We start from the raw sequence: 18,011 nt of genomic DNA, 5'->3' as shown, positions 1-18,011 counted from the left end.
GCAAATATCTTCTCACTGTCAAACCCTCTGGGAGAAATTATGTGTAATTAGTTCATTCTGCGTAGGTTATCCAGATACACTCTTTGATAGCAGTGCTATCACATTGATTTCCTAAGTAGCAGCAATTATTATTGAAGATAAAAATAAGAGCTTTTAGACCCCATATTTAGACCCGGTTTCCCCTTCTTTTAGGCACGGAATGGTGGTTTAACACTGTTTTCTTTACCAGGTTGTTTGTCAGACCCAGTTCTGGAGAAGAGCACCATGTCCCATGGATGAGCCAGAGACTGGAGAGGTTTCTGGTGCTGATAGATTCACTCTGGCACCAGACGTGCGCGCCAGCAGCTGTCTCATCGGGGGGACCTGGACGTCACTGTCACCATAGAGACAGCAACGAGGATTCAGTTTCAAAAGGTGAAGAGAAGCTGGGAATTAAGAAGGTAAGGCTGGGTCTGTCTAACAACTCTCATGAAGAATTTTAAAATGATGCTGTGTTTGAAAGGGTGCCACAGTAGAGGGATGCTTTACTGTATATTTATACATGTGTGTAGATATATGCATGTAAATATACATATGCATGCATATTTACATGAACTGTTTAGAATAGACTGGGATGCAAAAGAACCCAATGGAGGTTTTTAAAAACCTAACATTAAAAGCTAGCATTCTGCTTGTGCTCCTCCAATTAATTTTTCTTTTACAGATGGTGTAAAACAGACTTGAGTTCTGTTTAAATTTTATTTTAAGAAGTCATAAAATATTCACTACCTCAAGATTTTATCTGTTTTGCATAGAAGCTGGGTGAGCTGTGGTGCATTGTAAATTAACGTTCACTTCTGCCCCTTTTCATGGTCTTCTGCTGTGCTTTACTTTACATCCATATCATTTCTAATGGTGAGTGTTGACAGGCAAGATAGGGATCAGCCATGAGTCATTGCTTAACCACACGGGACTTTTAAAGCCTGGGTTTATACTGGTCCAGAACAACTTGCAAATAATCTCTCTGCCCACTCTTATATCAGCAGATAAAACCGCCCCTCCTGATGGCTTACCCCATTGCTTGCAGATATAACCTCAGTGATGCATGGACTTGTTTAAAGCTTCAGTTTGAGCACTTATAATCCCCAGCAAGGTGCTGACCCCAAAAGGATGTTTCTTGTACCTTGAAAGCAAATGATAACTTCACGGGTATGGCTCTGCGGGGAGGGGAGTGGTGGCAAAGAGTCGTCCATCCAGCAAAGCAACGAATGAACTATTAATGAGTAATGCCATATAAGGATTACTGTAGAAAGGGTGGTAGAAGGCTTGTAGAGACTGATAAAGGACCTTGTCTGCAATGCCATGCAGTGCTGGATGCCACCGGAGTGGACGGGGCTGGATGCGTGTTTCTGATCTCGGGCCAGGGATGCTCAGCAGAGCCCTCGAGCTCCTCTTGTCTCTGCCCAGCCCGGTGCAGCTCCAGCGGGGAGTAGCCAGAGCACAGCAGGTTTTTTCACCATGACACACTTCTTGCCTTGACAGCTGGAGGAAGTCTGGCATGGGAGCCAAATCTATTGGCTTTGTGTCAGCTCTGGGGTATCTTTCCGGTTTTGGGAATTCCCCGCCGGGGAGGTACCACTGCTGTTTGGAGCAGAGCTCAGATCTCAGCCCCTGGGGCTGTCCACTTTGGGAGAGGGTTTTGGCAAGGATATGTGGTTTTTTGCTATTTCTAGGTCTCTCTGATTTTGTAAATAACTAAGTGACAAGTAAAATTTTGGTATTTACCCTATGGCTGAATTTTCCACAGGGATGTTTGCATGTGTGCGTAATACCATTTGTATTTATTATTCCTACTGCTGTCGTCACTCACACGTTTTCTGCAAACACAGAACAAAAGGCAGCTCCCTTTGCAGTAAGCTTGTGGTCCAACTGCTGTGCAAAGACACAGAGGACACAGAGAGTGCCTGGGGGGCACAAGGAAACCCTGAGATAACATTGCTTGGGCTGCTGTTGTCAGACTTCTACAAACCATGATAATACACGTATGCTTCATGCTAATAAGAGGCAACCAGGGTGTATGTGAAGAACTGAATTCTCCATCTACATGCAGCTGGGGTTTGCATTTTTGGGGGTTCTATTGTTGGGACATGCAGCTAGCTGGCTGACTTCCGTAACAAACTGCATTTTAACTGATTTTATCTGATGACTGCTGCAGGATCTTGTCTACCCAGATTTTAGTCATTCACCTTGACTTCTGTTTTGGGAGCCTTCTGACCAAATTGATCTTTGGTATCAATATGAAAATCTGTGCTGGTGAACTTTCAGGTTTGACTCACTTTCTGGGATAAACCTATGTCTCAGTTATGGCACACTCTCTTCATTAATCATTTGATCACACTTTTTAGGGAGAATAGAAACTGCAATTACATTAGATTCAGAGTTCATCCAGTTCAGTTCCCTGTCGCCTGTGGTCGTGGTCTCCAGCTGTTTCAGAGAAAAGAAAAAGAAATCCTGTATTAGGCAGGAAGGAGATAATCTGTCATTCTCTCCAAGCTCTAATAAAATTTTTTTTTCAGTATTTCTTTAATAATTTTAAAAAATATTTTAATTAATGTAACACATGAGAACATTCCTAGCCATGCAATTATCCTATCCTTTTTGCAATCCTGTTAAATTTCTTGTTTTCATGACATCCTTTGTCAAGAGGTTTTCAACTTTACCTTCCTCTTTTTCTTAACTTTTGACTTGTCCCCCTCCACATGGTCGAATGCCATCTGCCTCTTGAAGTACAAGACAAGCAAACACAGATCTTGTTGATGTGTAGCTCTGGGTTGTTCAGCATTTTGCATGTTTGCTTGATGACTTCTTCAACAGAGAAACCATTCTCTGAGGACTTGATTACCAATTGAGATTATTACAAAGGCAGATGTCAAGAGAGCAGTTGGATACCAACATTATCTAGGGGAACTGATCTGAAAGATTTTACTGATGCAGAAGCCACTTCTGAGGGACAGCAGAAGCAGGAGGAATGGACGGAAAGCTGTGCTTGATGTCCAGCGTAGAGCCCTGCTTTTGGCACGTTCAATCAGTTGTTCCTCTACCGGAGGGGCTCCTTAGCCACTGCTCTGGATGCTCACCCCCTACAATCTGCCCTTGCCACAGCACGTACATGCTTTATCTGCTGGGGGGAGGATGGGAAACAACACCTATTCTAACAAGCGCCATCTTTTTTCCCCCCTGTTGTTTATTAGTGATGGGGGCAATATAATTCCTCTGTATATGTAGTTCCTCTCCTATAATGCTTCACACTTGACTGCCTGTGTGAAGTGGTCAAGACTTGCATCTGGAAATTACGCAGTAACAACATTTTTTTTTTTCTTCGCTACAGAAGGAATATTTATTTGTACCAGGTTTATGCCATAGTCTACCAGATGGTACAAGTAGTAAAGCAACTTCAGCTGTCTTCCTTATAGTGTTATTCTGCGGTATTGTCACTTCTTCATAAGATTTCCTGAGGTTTTCTTTGGCTCAGGCTGTTAAGATTGGCCACAGTTGTGTTTTTGTTTTGAGGATAAGGGAGTACCTGTCTGAAATCATGCAATCGTGTTTGCTGGCATGTAGATAATTTACCAATTTGTGTTGAAAAGATAGGCAAAAGACAATGTGAAACTGATGCTGGGGCATCATTTCAGAATATAGAGCTGTCTACTAACTGTAAGCATCTTTGTTGGTCGTAGTGGTCATTGCTCAAAGTTAGATACTATTTCTTTCTACACACTTTCTACACACTTCCATAGATGTTTGGGTTTTTCCATTTGCCTCTGAGTTCAATCTTTCAAGTGACCCTTAAGACACTTACAAAGCCTGTTTATTTTCACCTACTTCGTACTGTAAGAGGATGAAGGAGACAAAGTAACTGTTCTGAGTGCTCAGTGTTGTAGTGAGGGTATACAATCCCTTTTTGCATGAATCAGTGGACTTTGGGGAGGGTTTCTGAGTGCATGGAAACCCCGCTGTGCTGTTGACCTTTCTCTCAGATCTGGCCCCAGTCAGCAAGGACAAACTTGCAGGCAATCTAGCCAGGATTTTTCCATGTCATAAAGGGAATGATGAGGAACTCTAAGCTCTGAACAGATGACTCAGTGCCGCTGGTGCTGAGTTAGACCTATCACTGTACCCATTGCAGAGGCACGCAGTCCACACCCAATTTCATCCTCTGCCCACACACAAATGTGTCATCTATCTGTGCATGACTGAAGTGCTCATATCAGACACATTTACCTGCCAAAATTGTGGGAACTGTCCTAAAAGGTTATTATCTTTTTCCAACTTTTCAAATATTTCTCTCCTCTCTGATCATTCAGCTGATCATCCCCTCCTTGGATCTGTTATATCTTCTAGGGCGTCCGCCTGTGCACGTAGGTCTGTATGGGAGAACTGTATTTGCAGAGCCATTTGTGAGTCATGTCAGTCCAAGGAAAACTAGTGGGAGGGACCCACTGAGCTAAAACAATGTATGGAATAGAAATGGATCACCTTGCTTATTTTGGATAAAAATATTGTTTCTTAACACCAAGTATTCCATTCAAACATTAGTTCGGATTAGTGGAATCGATAAAGGCGTATGCTCTTCATTTCCATGAATAGCAGAGGATTAAAACATGGCTGTATCTGGCATCTCATCGATATGCACATCATGCTAGAATCAGTTTAATTCTATGAAACTTAGTGCCATGAAATTCATTCACCTTCACCACACTCTGTAAAACAGGTTGTGAATTCATTCAACTACCAGGAAAAAGTGACTTTCCAATCTAAAGGTATGTGAACATACGTATCTTATGGTTTAATATAAAACTTTCAGATGTGTTAGAGATGTAGCCTTCCAGGGCCTTGGTCAGGGTGTGCATGTGCCTATCTCTGAGGTTAGGAACTCTAAGCAAGGTTGTCTGTGGTTTCTTAGTGTTGTTTTTTTTTTTTTTTAAGTGTGAGACCTCAAGCCATCTTTCAGCGCATAGGAGATCCGGAGTTTCCTTAGGCAAAGTATAATGAGAGTTTGTCTCGAAGCAAAGGTGGAAGCTAAGACATGGTTCATGAGAAAGAAGGTGGTTTCTAAGCCAGTCTCACCAGAAGGGAAAGGGGGAAAGAGGAGAGAGACATGATCTCCTGGCTTGGAAGAGTTGCTCTAGGTGCTGCTGACAGACCAATTGCTTCCTAATGCTAAACAGCCTGGAGCTGAAGGAAAGAGAGATTTCTCCTGTGGAGCTGGGGAAAGAAGGGAATGGAAACAGGGAAAATCAGTTTTCCTATCTTCCTTTCCCTCTCAGAGGACTGGGGCATTTATACCTTCTGAGGAAGGGATACATGGAGGCATGGTAGAAGACCAAAGTTTAGAGCAGCTATCATGAAATTTCTCTTTGTTCACTTTCCTTTCACCTCCAATCCCAAGAATTCCTGATGTGAACTGAAACCAGAAGATTTCACAGAGTCCTACTTCTGAACCGAGTCATGGCTGAGTCACATCCTGCCTTACCTGACATTGCACAAATGATCCAGAGAAAACGGCGTGATGTGACTCCTCTATGGTAATTTAAATGAGAAGGATGGTTACTGGCATGCATTTCTCAACATGCGGTACAGCAAAATACTTTTCTGCAGAACTGTCAGCAAAGGCCAGCACAGAACAAAGGAGGCACAGGCATTAATCTGGGATAATGATGGACAAGAGGTGGCAGGAGGAGCTGAGAACATTTGAGTCTTGTAACTTGTGACAATTTTTACTGGAAAGCCAGGAGCACAAGTTTGACTAGTTCCCAAATGAGTCTGAATTGTTTGGCTAGAATTTAAGAAGCAACTTACAGTATTAATGGCAGCAATACAAAGGAAAAGAGAAAGATCTTTATCACTCATTTTTACTTTGGTTTTATTTAACTTTTATATATAAAAATATGTAAATATAACCGTGTAAGCACACATCACGCTGTGTTGTTAGTATCTGAGTTATTAAGATATTGTTACATGGGAACAGGAACAAGTAGGAGCGAAGCATTTAATTCCACAACGTCTGCAAATGCAAACACGACATGCAGCATTGGCTGGCGGGTTCGAACCTGGGACTACCACTACCAGCAGCCTGCTACGTTTGGGGTTTGAAGTACACTCTCTCCTGGGGTAACAATTGCTGGGAGAAACTGCTTTTAAAAAAAAGTCAAAAGGTTTCCCCCACAAATCAGAGACTTAACCCCTGTGGGTATAGGATGACATAGGTCTAGTAAAAACAGCTTCTGAGGCTGAAGACCTGGTACAAGATCCCTATTAACATCCACTGTTTTTCTGCCGTCACCTACAACTGCTTCATGTAAGAACAGGCAAATTTACTGCTGATACAAAGCCCTATCTGATTAGGTTTCATGCAGCCTCCTTCTTCCGTATCCATGATCATGGCAACCTGTTTCACACCCACACCCTATTTCTCAATTTCCTCCACTGCCCCTTTCAAGTATCCTTGTGCTATATAAAGCAGCTGCTAGTGTTTAGTAACTTTCTGCACCTGTAGTGCTATTGGTTTAGGACACTGCAGTAGATTTTCCTCACTTGGGATGTTAAGATACAAACTGTGCCCTTGGGCTGAGTGCTGGAAAGTATTCAGTATATTCAGTAGCACCATTTGCAGAGGGTGTGAAGGAAGCTGCTCTTGAGGCATCTTGTCAGCGTCAAGGCTGAACATTCATGGTCCAAGCTGAAGCAAATTCTTTGACACCCTGATATGAAACCAGCCTGTTCCTGTTGTCTGTGTGCCAAAGGAAGCTGTTTCTTAGTTGATGAATAGGGTATGAAGTGTAAACTTCACATTGAGACTCATGCAATTACCTTGCATGTTTTCAGAAGAAGGGGGATGGTGTGTTCCTGGTCAGCTTGCACCCAGATGTCAGCATATAGATTGAGATTTCTTTTTGAAGAATGCCATACAGGCTCGCTCTTGGTTGAAACTGAAGCAAGGGTTGCATCTTCCTGAAACTCTTTAGGTTATTTCCTTTCTCACCCTAAATTTAATTTCTAAAAATGCCTTTCCCTGCAACACAGGAAGGCCATGACCCCAGTAGCTGTGTCCAGGCGCAGTGATGGCCGTGCTTGGGACAGCTCAGCTTCTGCACCAGCCCGACTATGCAGGGGCAGAGGGCTGCGTCCTTTCCTGCACTGCCAGAGCAGCTTCCCCTCCGGGGAACAGCTTTGGTGCAAGGTTGCTTTCCCGGTGGCTATTCCAAAATCCAGTCTCTGATTCAGGCAGGGCGGACTCTAAGGGTTTGCAACAGGTCGCCTGGTCTGGCCAGCTCGACTCAGCCTTTCCCAGCTTGTAGGCCCATGCCATCCACCAGTCTTTGCGGTTTGGCTTGGAGACTTGTCCAAGATTACACAATAAACCTGAAGCAAAACCAAGAACTGAATCTAAGTTTTTTGGGTCTAAGCAGAATATCTTGGTCCTGAAACCCATCTCCTTTCTGTGATTTTTCTCCTTTGGGGGGGAGGGAAAGGGAGGGGAGGGAGGAAAAAAGAAAAATTAGTGCTTTTAACACACTGAATGTCTGCATATGCTTTGTTGTGCCATATATGGTGTAGTGCATCTGGATCCATCTTTTTGTTAAGGTGAACCCATCTTTGAACTCGATATTAAAGACTACAAAACAGTTATAACTCTTGTAAGATGACAAAACAACTCTTGAAAAATACTATGCCTATTGTTTTTGCAGATGGGATGATCAAGAGGACTCTTGGTTCTGATCTGTCGTGTTGTTTTTCTGTACTGTTGTTGTAAATGGCTGATGGAAAAAAAGAGTGAATACAGTGACGCGTCATTGTTAACATCATAAAACCACCACCTTAAAGACTCGGCATACTTTCCTTTCATCCAAAAGTATGGGCTTCAGAATCTCTAGTCTAATACAATAGATAGGTCTGGTTTATTGGCATTAAACAATGTATTTAGGGCAGGAATAAAGTAGAGGAAGTTTATAGCATGCTACTGAGGGCCAGTACTCACATGATATTTATTGCCATCTTGGCTAAGTTGGCATGGTTTAGTACAAGGGAAAGAAAAAAGTCCTCAGAGTTAACGGCAAGCTTTAGTCTTCCTTATTCATGTAAGCTGAACATCTGAAATCTGTTCATGTGATGTAAGTGGCTGAAGGAACTGTGTGTGACCAGGCTGTTAGAGGATGGGCTTCATGTTAGTCTTAGCCTGTAGTCCTGCAGTCATGCCATTGCAGAGGACCTTTGAGATCTCACAGAGTCCTGCTGGATTTTGCTTGAGGAGTGGCTTGCCCACACACAGCTCACTGCAGCATAAACTCCTGTGATGGGTCATAGCTCAAACGCCCAACAACCAGTTGCATGAAAACATGTGGAAGACCCATTACTTCACTCATTCAACAGATGAAGATATTTCCTAATCCAGCTCTCCAGTGCTCTGGAAGCATCTCCAAAAACTCTTGAAAGATGAGATTTGACATTCTTAATTCAGATATTAAAAAACAAAGAGGCCAAAAAAAAAAAAGGAAAAAAAAAAAACCCAAAAGGGAAATTTTTTAGGCATCCTTTATGGATCTTAAGAAAGAAGAACAGGGCAGACCCTTTCTTTTTCACCTTAAAAATCACCTTCAGGGAAGTGTGAAGTGTTAAAAGTAACTATCCAAGGGCTTAAACTTAACCTATGGGCATATCAGTAACTTCAAACTGAAATGTCATTCCGTTGTGTTTCATGAGAGTGAAGTGAAAAATGGAGAAGAATTAATCCGCCCATTCTGAGACAAACAGCCACTTGCAATACAGTTTCCACTTGCAACATACTAAGTCTTAGCTAGGAAGAGCACACCAGTGAGCCAGGGCCTGGAAGGGGCATTGTAAGCAATACATTTTGCATTTTACTACTACCTCCTTTCTGTGAGGGCTCAAGTACAGAGAAAAAATATGGGGGTGGGTCAGATGGAACTGAAGATCTGCTGAAGGTTTCTTCCAAGTCCTGATGTGACGAGGCATGGTGGCACTGTGCAGACTCACCCCCTTGCTCGCACGGGGATCAGGGCTGTGTTTACCCTTTCAACAAGTTTCTGAAGTCTGAGGGAGAGATTGAATCAAGAGTTTAACATTACCTTATGCAAATTCTTGTTTAGTTTTGGTGTTAGCAGTTTAGGAGATGAATTGACTTTACAGAGAAGGAAGTAAAACAGAGATTATTGTGTTTTAATATTTTCAGCTATCATGAGAAAAACCCACAAGAAAATGTCACCTAAAATAAACATGCAGTATAAGTGATACTTGTCAATCACCTGTCCAACCTGAGACACCTCTGTGTGAATTTTAGTACTTTACAAAAGTCACTTCTGTTGTTTGTACCAGCTTCTCTGGATTTCCTAAGGTTTCTAGTTGTCCCTACATTTTGGACAGGACTTGTGTAGTATTGATGGCATGCTCTAAAACTTTTCAAAACCAATGGTAGTCTTCTCATTGATTTCAGTGGGCTCCATACCTTACTTGACTTCTGTACAGCACCATGTATGGGCTGCAGCTGGGATGGCCTGCAATGGCAAAATCAGTCTGACCTGAAAAGTGGCTGCTTATCAATAGTTGGAAGTTATTATTGCTCTACTGAGTTGTCGTAACTAACAGGGACAAATCGCGACTCCTGTTGTGTGGGTATATAGTAAACCAGGCCTGTGTAGGTTTCACATGATAAGCAAGAGCAGTAGCAAACAGCCACTGGTAAGAATTTTTAATCTGTCAATTATAATTTTTGGATTCAGTTAAATAGCTTACCCCCTTGTCAATAAATGAACACAAATGAATTATGGTAACAAGAAAGCATTTATGATCTCGTGTTATAGCAGCACCGTATTTAAGTCTGTGGTAAGTTCTGCTGTTAACATCTGCATGAGGAAACCCTCTGCTTTTTAGGGTAAGAAAGAACCATGTTGAAATTTTAGATGAAAAAGAGCTCAGTATTTGAGCTATCTTATGTCCACTTTAATGCTTTTAGTTTTTAGACTGTGACTGATCAGCAGTAAGTATCTGAAACTGCTTTCACCTTCACCAAATGAGAAATAATTCTCTCAAGTCAGTGAAATTATACCAACCTGAAACTGCTGAAAATGATGTTAGAATGAGCTCCTTAAGTCCTTAATTTGGTATGTGGGGGGAGGGAGGAAGAAAGGATGAGGGATCAAAAAAAGTGAAGTGCAGTCATGCCTTTTTAGTTCTGTAGAAATTTTCACATGTTCCCTTACTGCAAATGTTCTCAGTTGGGAGTGGGTTTATACATTAGTCTGCTGTATTCAATGAAGTAATTCATGCAAATATAGAGATGTGTGTGCATAAGTATTTTTCAGAATTGAGACCTATAAATTGCAAAGCAGACTAGGCTTCAGTTATTCTCTTCCACTTATTACGTAGTATGGTTTTAAATTGTAATAATCATCCAAACAAAATCCTAAATAGACAATCAACTTGTAGACTATAGTATCTTAAATGAGTAATGGTATGCTTTGTAGAGCTGCTCTTCAAACCACTCTTCTGTAGTAGTGAAAAATGTAGTATTGAAAGCTAATTTTAGATTGAACTACGGGTGTGGCCCAAGCTAGCAAAACCCAAGAGAGCCAAAACTCACTTATCCTCCAACAAAGCAAGTGATGTTGGGAAAAGAGCTTCTTCTGGCTCAGTTTACTTGCTTCTCAAGTGAAACTAGCTCTTTTGAGAGAGGCTATTAAAATTCCAGTATGCCATTAAAACCTCAAAAGACTTCACTAATCTGTAAGCCTTTTGCTTACCCTTTACAGAAAGGCAAATTTCCTGCCTTTTTACTTTCAGGCTGCCCCAATCCTAAACTGAACAGCCTGCTGTGGGGCGTCAAGTGGTACCCTAGTGGGTGAGAAGGGAGTAGTGCTGCCCCACTCTTCCCCAGGCAGCGGACAAGTGAGAAGAGGACGTGCTATGCGTAGGCATCCTCTCTGGAGGCAGGCAGGCTGGACTGCTGGGGCATGGCAGTGTGTCTTCTCCCTGGTTCTATATCCTCAAGTCACTGCTGCATACTATCTTGGTGAAGTCTCTTTTTTTTTTTTTTTTTTAAAATTAGCCATAGGAAGGTGTTAGTGGATTCTGTTCTAGTTCTCACGTTGTCAATCAGTGTAGTTTTCTGCTTTGTTCTGATGGTGGAGGACCATAAACATTTTCAGATCCTTAGTTTTACAAGGCTAGCAGTAAACTTTAATGTTGTTATAGGATCTAGTTTCAGGATATGTTTTCTATGATGGGAAAGCTCGCTTAAGGATCTCCTTTTTCCTTGCTGGAGTTCCTTGTGCCCTGGTTGTGGTGGTAGGGCCATGCGCAGGACCAATGAAGTGGTTCAAAGTAAATAATAAAAAAGGGAAGTGTTTTGGGGACAGGTATTTTTAACCCAGCTTAGATCGACAGTAATACCAGCCCAATGAGACTGCAGCAAGCTGCAGCCCAGGGACAGGAATGAGCGGCTGGAGAGATTGAGGGGGCAGAGAGCAGAAACTTATTGAGCTGCTTCGTCACTAAGGAGAACATGTCATGGGATTGCTGCCAACTCTTCTACTCTATCAGATGATACGGAAGACATGCAGAAGGCGTCTTGTTTTTACAGACACTCCATTGGTTAGAAACCAGCTTTGGGCCTATTAGGCATGCTGTCTACCCCAAAATACAGGTATTTGGCTGAAGTCCTGTTTGACTGTCCTTTGCCTGCTCAAGGTGTTAACGTGGCTGGTTTTTATGTGTAATAAACAAAACATTGCTAGCATTTATTTCAAAGGGAGATTTGGTTCAAGAATTCAAATCCCAGAGTCAGAATTCTAACCGCTGATTTTCTGGCTGGAGCAGAGAAACTTTGCACCTAGCCGTGCTGGCCAAGGATACCCAGTTTAAAACATGCCAGGCATGATTTTCCTGCTATTGTTGGTTGAAAACTAATGGAAACCACTACAGACTTCAGGTTGTGCGTGTCTGGGTCTTATCAGCTAACTGGATCTTAAAAAACCAAGCTGCAGCTCTTTTTGCTTATTAGTCAAAATATGTCTTTACACAATGCCATTTCTAATTAGTAATATGCAAACAGCGCTGCTAAGTCTCTGTCCATTTTGTGTCACTTTCCCAGTTATAGACATCATTACCTCGGTTTCCCTTCATTTGTACTCGGTGGTTGTGTCCTGTTAACAGGTACCTGGCAGAGGAACGTGCTCGCTGGGTTGAATATATTGATATATATCTATAGTCATTGTCAGCTGGCATACAGAACAACATAAGGAGGAGCAATGTGAATGTATAAACAAACAGCCTATGTTGTTTCATGTTGACACGTATATGACACTAATCCAGAAACTCATGCCAGAGGCAAGTGAAATATGTTTTGAACCACTAGAGGTGTTCCTTCTGGGACTGCTCGTATGGTATGATTTCTGTCTCTTTGCTTTCAGTCAAACTCTACTGATCTATTAGCAACAGTATTGATATCTGAGGTGGTGTATACATAAAAGACATTACTTTTACAAGATGCATTTTTTTATATTTTCCAGTGTATTCTTGCTTATGTTGTCACTTAATTCAGAGAGAAGATGTAGATCAAAAAAACCTTTAATATTACATTTTTATAGACACATTTGAAATTTTAATCTGTAACTGATAAGCAGCAAAACTGACTTTTTCTTAGTGCAGATCACATGTGGTATTTGCAGGGAAACTTTACTGGAAAATGATGCCCCAATAATCATAGGCTTATTTCCTAAACTGCAGAGTATATAAAAGTAATTTCTGATTGTTTGGTTTTCCTTTGTAGTAGTAGTGAAAACCAGAGATAGTAGAAGTTCATGAGAAAGTGCTAAAATCTATGGCTAATACAGTCACAAAATGAACTACTTTCTCCCTGAAAATAAATTAGGGAGGAAACTCTGACACACTTCTGAAAAGAAGTTGGAACTGTTGTCACTAAAATTGTGCATGGTCAGAATACATTATATTTCCTAACAGGTTTACTGATGGTAAGTATTTTTTACTTGTCTAGATTTTTATTTACCTTTCCATATGGTATCCCCTTAGATTTTACAGTATTGTTTTTGTACAAGCAAAATCATTCACTAGTTCTGTCTCTAAAGTATATATATTTTTTAGGATTTCATGTGCAGCTCAGTACTTTTAACCGACATGCTGCTGTAATTCGGAGGCCATGTTATTTAAGAATTACAAGTTACAAAAGCCTTTTGTGAAAAGAACCTTTTTTTTTTTTTTTTTCCTTTTTTAAAATCTGGATAAGGACTGGGATGTGGATGGGAAGGGAGAAGTACGGACAGTGGCAGTGCTGAGGTTCCTGCTACCATGACATTGCATCCAGAGGAGTCAGCAGAAATCCACTATGGGTAGAGTCACGGAGGTAATGCGGAAAACTGTTTTATAAGTGGAAAACTGGAGGAAATAGATATTTAGGCTTGTTTTACAACTGGAAGACTGGAGGAAAAAGATATTTAGGCTTGACCATGACCATAAGGAACGTGATTTCCTTCCTGTGCTCAGTCCCCTGATCCTGCTGCCTGATACCATCTTGATCTGAGCTGTTTCTAAGCCTTGGGGTGGACAGCCGTGCCAAAGAAAAGCCTGGCAAGCAAAACTGGGAGCTTGTAATCCCATTTTGGAGAGCCTTTTGTCCGGGCTGGGGCTGGATTTGCTCTTCCCCCAGTACTGACTGTCTGGTGATGATCACTAAAATTTTCAGCACTCTCGAAGATGAGCCCTGGGACTTCGTCAGGAGATGATCGTCTGTAAGCCAGGCTCTGAAGCAGCATGATGAGTGTTTGTCTATGGCGCTTTCCATTTGGTAGGAAATGGGAATATGGGAATGGTGGCACAGAAACTAAAATTTGGTATTTGCCACTTCTACAGGTATTGCTGGCATGATGTACTGTGCTGGTTTTGGCTGAGATAGAGTTAAATTTCTTCATAGTAACTTGTATGGGGCTGTGTTTTGGATTTGTGATAGAAGTGTTGATAACACAGGATGTTTTAGCTATGGCTGAGCAGTGCTTACACAGCATCAAAGCCCTTTCTGCTTCTCACCCCACCCCACCAGCAAGTAGGCTGGGGGTGCACAAGAAGGTGGGAGGGGACACAGCTGGGACAGCTGACCCCAACTGACTAAAGGGATATTCCATACCATATGATGTCATGCTCAGCAATAAAACTGGGGGTGAGGGGTGTGGGTGAAGGTTGGCCGGGGCTGCTGTTGCTTGGGGACTGGCTGGGCATCAGTCAGTTGGTGGTGAGCAATTGTTTTCTTTTACATCACTTGTTTTTCTTGTGTGTTTGGGTTTTTTTTCCTCTTTGTTGGTTTTTTCCTCCTCTTAAAAAAATTATTAAACTGTCTTTATCTCAACCTATGAGTTTTTGCACTTTTTTACCCTTCTGATTGTCTCCCCCATGCTACTGGTTGGAGGGGGTGAGCAAGCAGCTGAGTGATGCTTAGCTGCCTACTGACATTTATCAATAGAAAAATCATTTATCTACTTTTTCAAGCACATAGAAAAAGGCTAGGAACATTACAACCTATCAAGCAAAGTAATTGAACGTGAGCTTAATTTTAAGTGCATTAATGATCTTTATAAAAGCATATTTGCAGTAAATTCCTTACTTTTTAAATTAAAAAAAAAAGGAAAAAAGAGAAGGGATAGAAAGAATCTGAAATTACTTTGAAGGACCTGCTCCCAAAATTGGTGATTAAAGAAGGATAAGCACAGCTCTTGTGGCTTCAAAGGTCAGTCCTACTGAATTTAAGTGACTGATGGATTCTCTTCACCAGAGGTGCAATTTTCCCCTGAAGAAATACGTCTTAAAGACCAATGCTGGCTAGCTGGTATTTATGAGAGAGTCCAAAGGGAATTACAAGTAGGTTGTTAGGGTTATCATTTACTCAGTGGTTTCTGTCGATATTGTAGCACAGAGATCCCACAGCACTTCTTCTTAGCATGTGATAAATTGTGTACCAGGTGAAGGTGAGAAAGGAGTGGGGGCAGCCACTGTGATGACAAACTGTTGCTTTGCTGCTTCTGCTATGAACCTGCTGTTTCTCTGCCAGCAATCACCAGCGCCTTAGCTGTGCCCAGCATTGCTCTCCTCGGCCCATGATAACAAGCCTGCGCATTTGGGCGCGCTTTAAGGAGGTGCTGGGTACGTGGCTACAAGTAGCGCAGTTTTTCTTCTGCATGCCAGCGTGGCAAGAACAGCACATTTTATGGCTACATTTGCAAAAGCCTTATTGTATAGAGGCTCTTCGTGCAACCCAAGCGATTTCCAGTAGCTGATACAGCATAAAGTATCAACTAGTGTGAGAAAGAGGTACCTCAGCCTGCTCCAGTGGGAAGGTCTGTTGTTTTGATCTCTCCCAGATCTGTGACTGGCAACAGGAGCCCATCAATACAGTTGTGGTGCTATATATATTGCATCTCCCTCTATTTAATTCCTCTATCTTTGTATTAAAAATAGATTATTTTCATTACAGAAAGCTACTCAGGTACATTGCCTATTTGATGTAGCTTCCTTAGGTATTCCTCTTACGGAAAAAATGGGGGGAAAAATGAGGGGGAAGAGAAAGTAGAAGTATGCAGTTTAATAACTTCTAAGTGGTTGTTTTGCTTTGTCGGTTTGCCACAAATGTACTTAAAAATAACTAAAGTCCACCCCTAAATCATACAAAAAATTACATCAGCTGGGTATAAAGTAAAATATCTGGTGGGATCTGAAATAAGTTTTATGTTGTTTTTTTGATTGATTGAAAAATCATGTACTTTGGTTTTGCTGTACTCTTTCAGGACTGCAAGCCAGTTTAATGTAATGATTCAGCTGTTATCCAGCTAAAGAAAATAGACTGATGAGGTTAAGTAAGGCCACAGTCAGTACCAGTTAATGCAGTGTTGAATGTGTTGCCTGATTGGTATTAAAAAGAAAAAAGGAAAAGCAATGTCTAGTACCTTCATTTAAAAAAACACCAAAGTTGTCCCCCACCCAAACGACAAACAAACAAACAAATTTCCCAGAAAACCCAAATAAAGGGAAGTTCATGAACTCTAAGAAAATCACTGTTAAGACACTAATGTTATTAATGTCTCCTCTGAACTCGTTGTTTTATATATCTTTGCCTTTGCTTTCCTAATTTGGTCAATGACATACTTTAAGATGAGACTTCAAGTGTTCCCATTGATGTTTGGATTCCCGGGACTATTGTGGCTTTGAAAGTCCTCATTGCTGCATCTTTGGCTCCTCTTCAATGAGCAGATGTTGACCAGGGAGGGAAATGTTGAATTTACATCTTTATCAGTTCTTTCTGCTGGCAGCTTCTTGTGATTCTACCTTGAAAAGAAGGGGAGCCTTTTCAAGCTTTTATTCTCCTTGCTTCATTCAGATTCCTGTTTGAGCCATAGCAAGGAAATTGCCATGCCATTGGATTCAAAATAAGTTACCTGCTGCGTTCAGTGGACATGCGATCAGATTAGAGCAGCAGCTGGAAAAGTGATGCAGCTTTTCCTTGGCCTGGAAACCCATCCTGGTTTTTGGAATTGGGACTCCGGGGTTGCTTTCTGAGACATATGATATCTAGATACATGACCTTAGCCTACCTGTATGATCTAGGTGCGGCTTTATTTTCAGCATCACAGAGTGCTATGGAGGAGAGGAGTTTTGGCATGATTTCTGTAACAGCCGTGGACTACGGTGCAAGGGCTGTTTGTTTTTAGAGCGGGAGTTGCCAGAATTGCAGCCCCCGGCATAGCTGCAGTGGCCTTGGCACCTCGGGGAGGGCACCGAAATCGAGGAGTGATGGCAAAGGTCAACAGACTCTCAGCGTCAGCAAAGCCTGGTCAAAAGCTCAGCCCTTCATTCATTACTGAGCAACCAAAGTGACAATGCAGCCTTTTACCACGGAGAATTTGTGGCCCCATCCACTGTCCATTGTATTGATTTCAATGAAACTTAAGCACATACTTAGAATTAAGCACTTCTTTGCCTGGTGCCCTCAGGAGAGAGAGTTTCCTCAACTGGGGCCAAACATGTACTTTGCACGGGGCATCTTCTGACCCAGAAGGTCAGTTAAAGCTTCTGAGGGACTCTGAAGGGATATTTTTAATTGTTCAAAGTCTTGTTTTGTTTTCAGTCCCTGCAAAATAATCTGAATGTGTGTTTGTATAAATGCGCAAGTGAAAAGCTGGCAAAGGAAGAAGCTTGCTATTCATTACGGTTCAGGTCCTGCGACTGTGGAATCAGACTGAGTTTTGCCATTTATTTCAGTCAGCACAGAGGCAAACCTGTCTAGCCATTTTGAATGAATGGGGGTTTTTTTCCACATAGAGACAAAAGTAGCTGGTATAAAATTGAGGCATTTTTGCTGATGTGATATATAACTTGTAAAATTATTGTACGTTTGCGTAATGATTATAATCTCAGGGTTGAGAAAAATTTCCATCCTTCTAATGGAAATCCCAGCACAGGGAGCGAGGCACAAGTGGGACCCACCTAAATGCCGGGTCACAGAAGCATTCCTGAGTCTGGCAGCTTTGGTACTATAATCTTCAGGTTAGGTGTATTCCATAGCAAACTCTGCATCATTTTTAGTAGTTACTGCCTGCAGGTAGGAATTATCCACTTCTGGGCTACTTCCACTCAAAACCACATCTTTGTTGGTGTTACTTCATCTGAGCTTAAACTATGTTTTTCTTGTTTATCTTTGTAGCTATTTTTTTAACATGATCTGATGCAGAATTGTTTTCAAAAAGATGAAGTGAAGGAACGGCACTATATTCTCCCTTTGCTCTTTGGCAAGGCAAGAGCAGGGTCTGCAGCAGGAAAAGACCTCCCATCCTGGCAGGTTTCTAGGCTGGTGCTCTGCAAGTCTGCGTGTTAAACCGAAGGGTATTAATGACTGTGTGCAGACTGAAAATTCAGATGCGCTCCCTCTTTCGTTGCAGGAGGAAGGGTTTTCTGCTGCA

Source organism: Fulmarus glacialis, unplaced genomic scaffold (assembly GCF_000690835.1).
Source record: "Fulmarus glacialis isolate BGI_N327 unplaced genomic scaffold, ASM69083v1 scaffold16025, whole genome shotgun sequence".
Lineage (NCBI taxonomy): Eukaryota > Metazoa > Chordata > Aves > Procellariiformes > Procellariidae > Fulmarus > Fulmarus glacialis.
The sequence above is the reverse complement of the archived record's forward strand: the minus strand, read 5'-3'. Positions refer to the sequence as shown.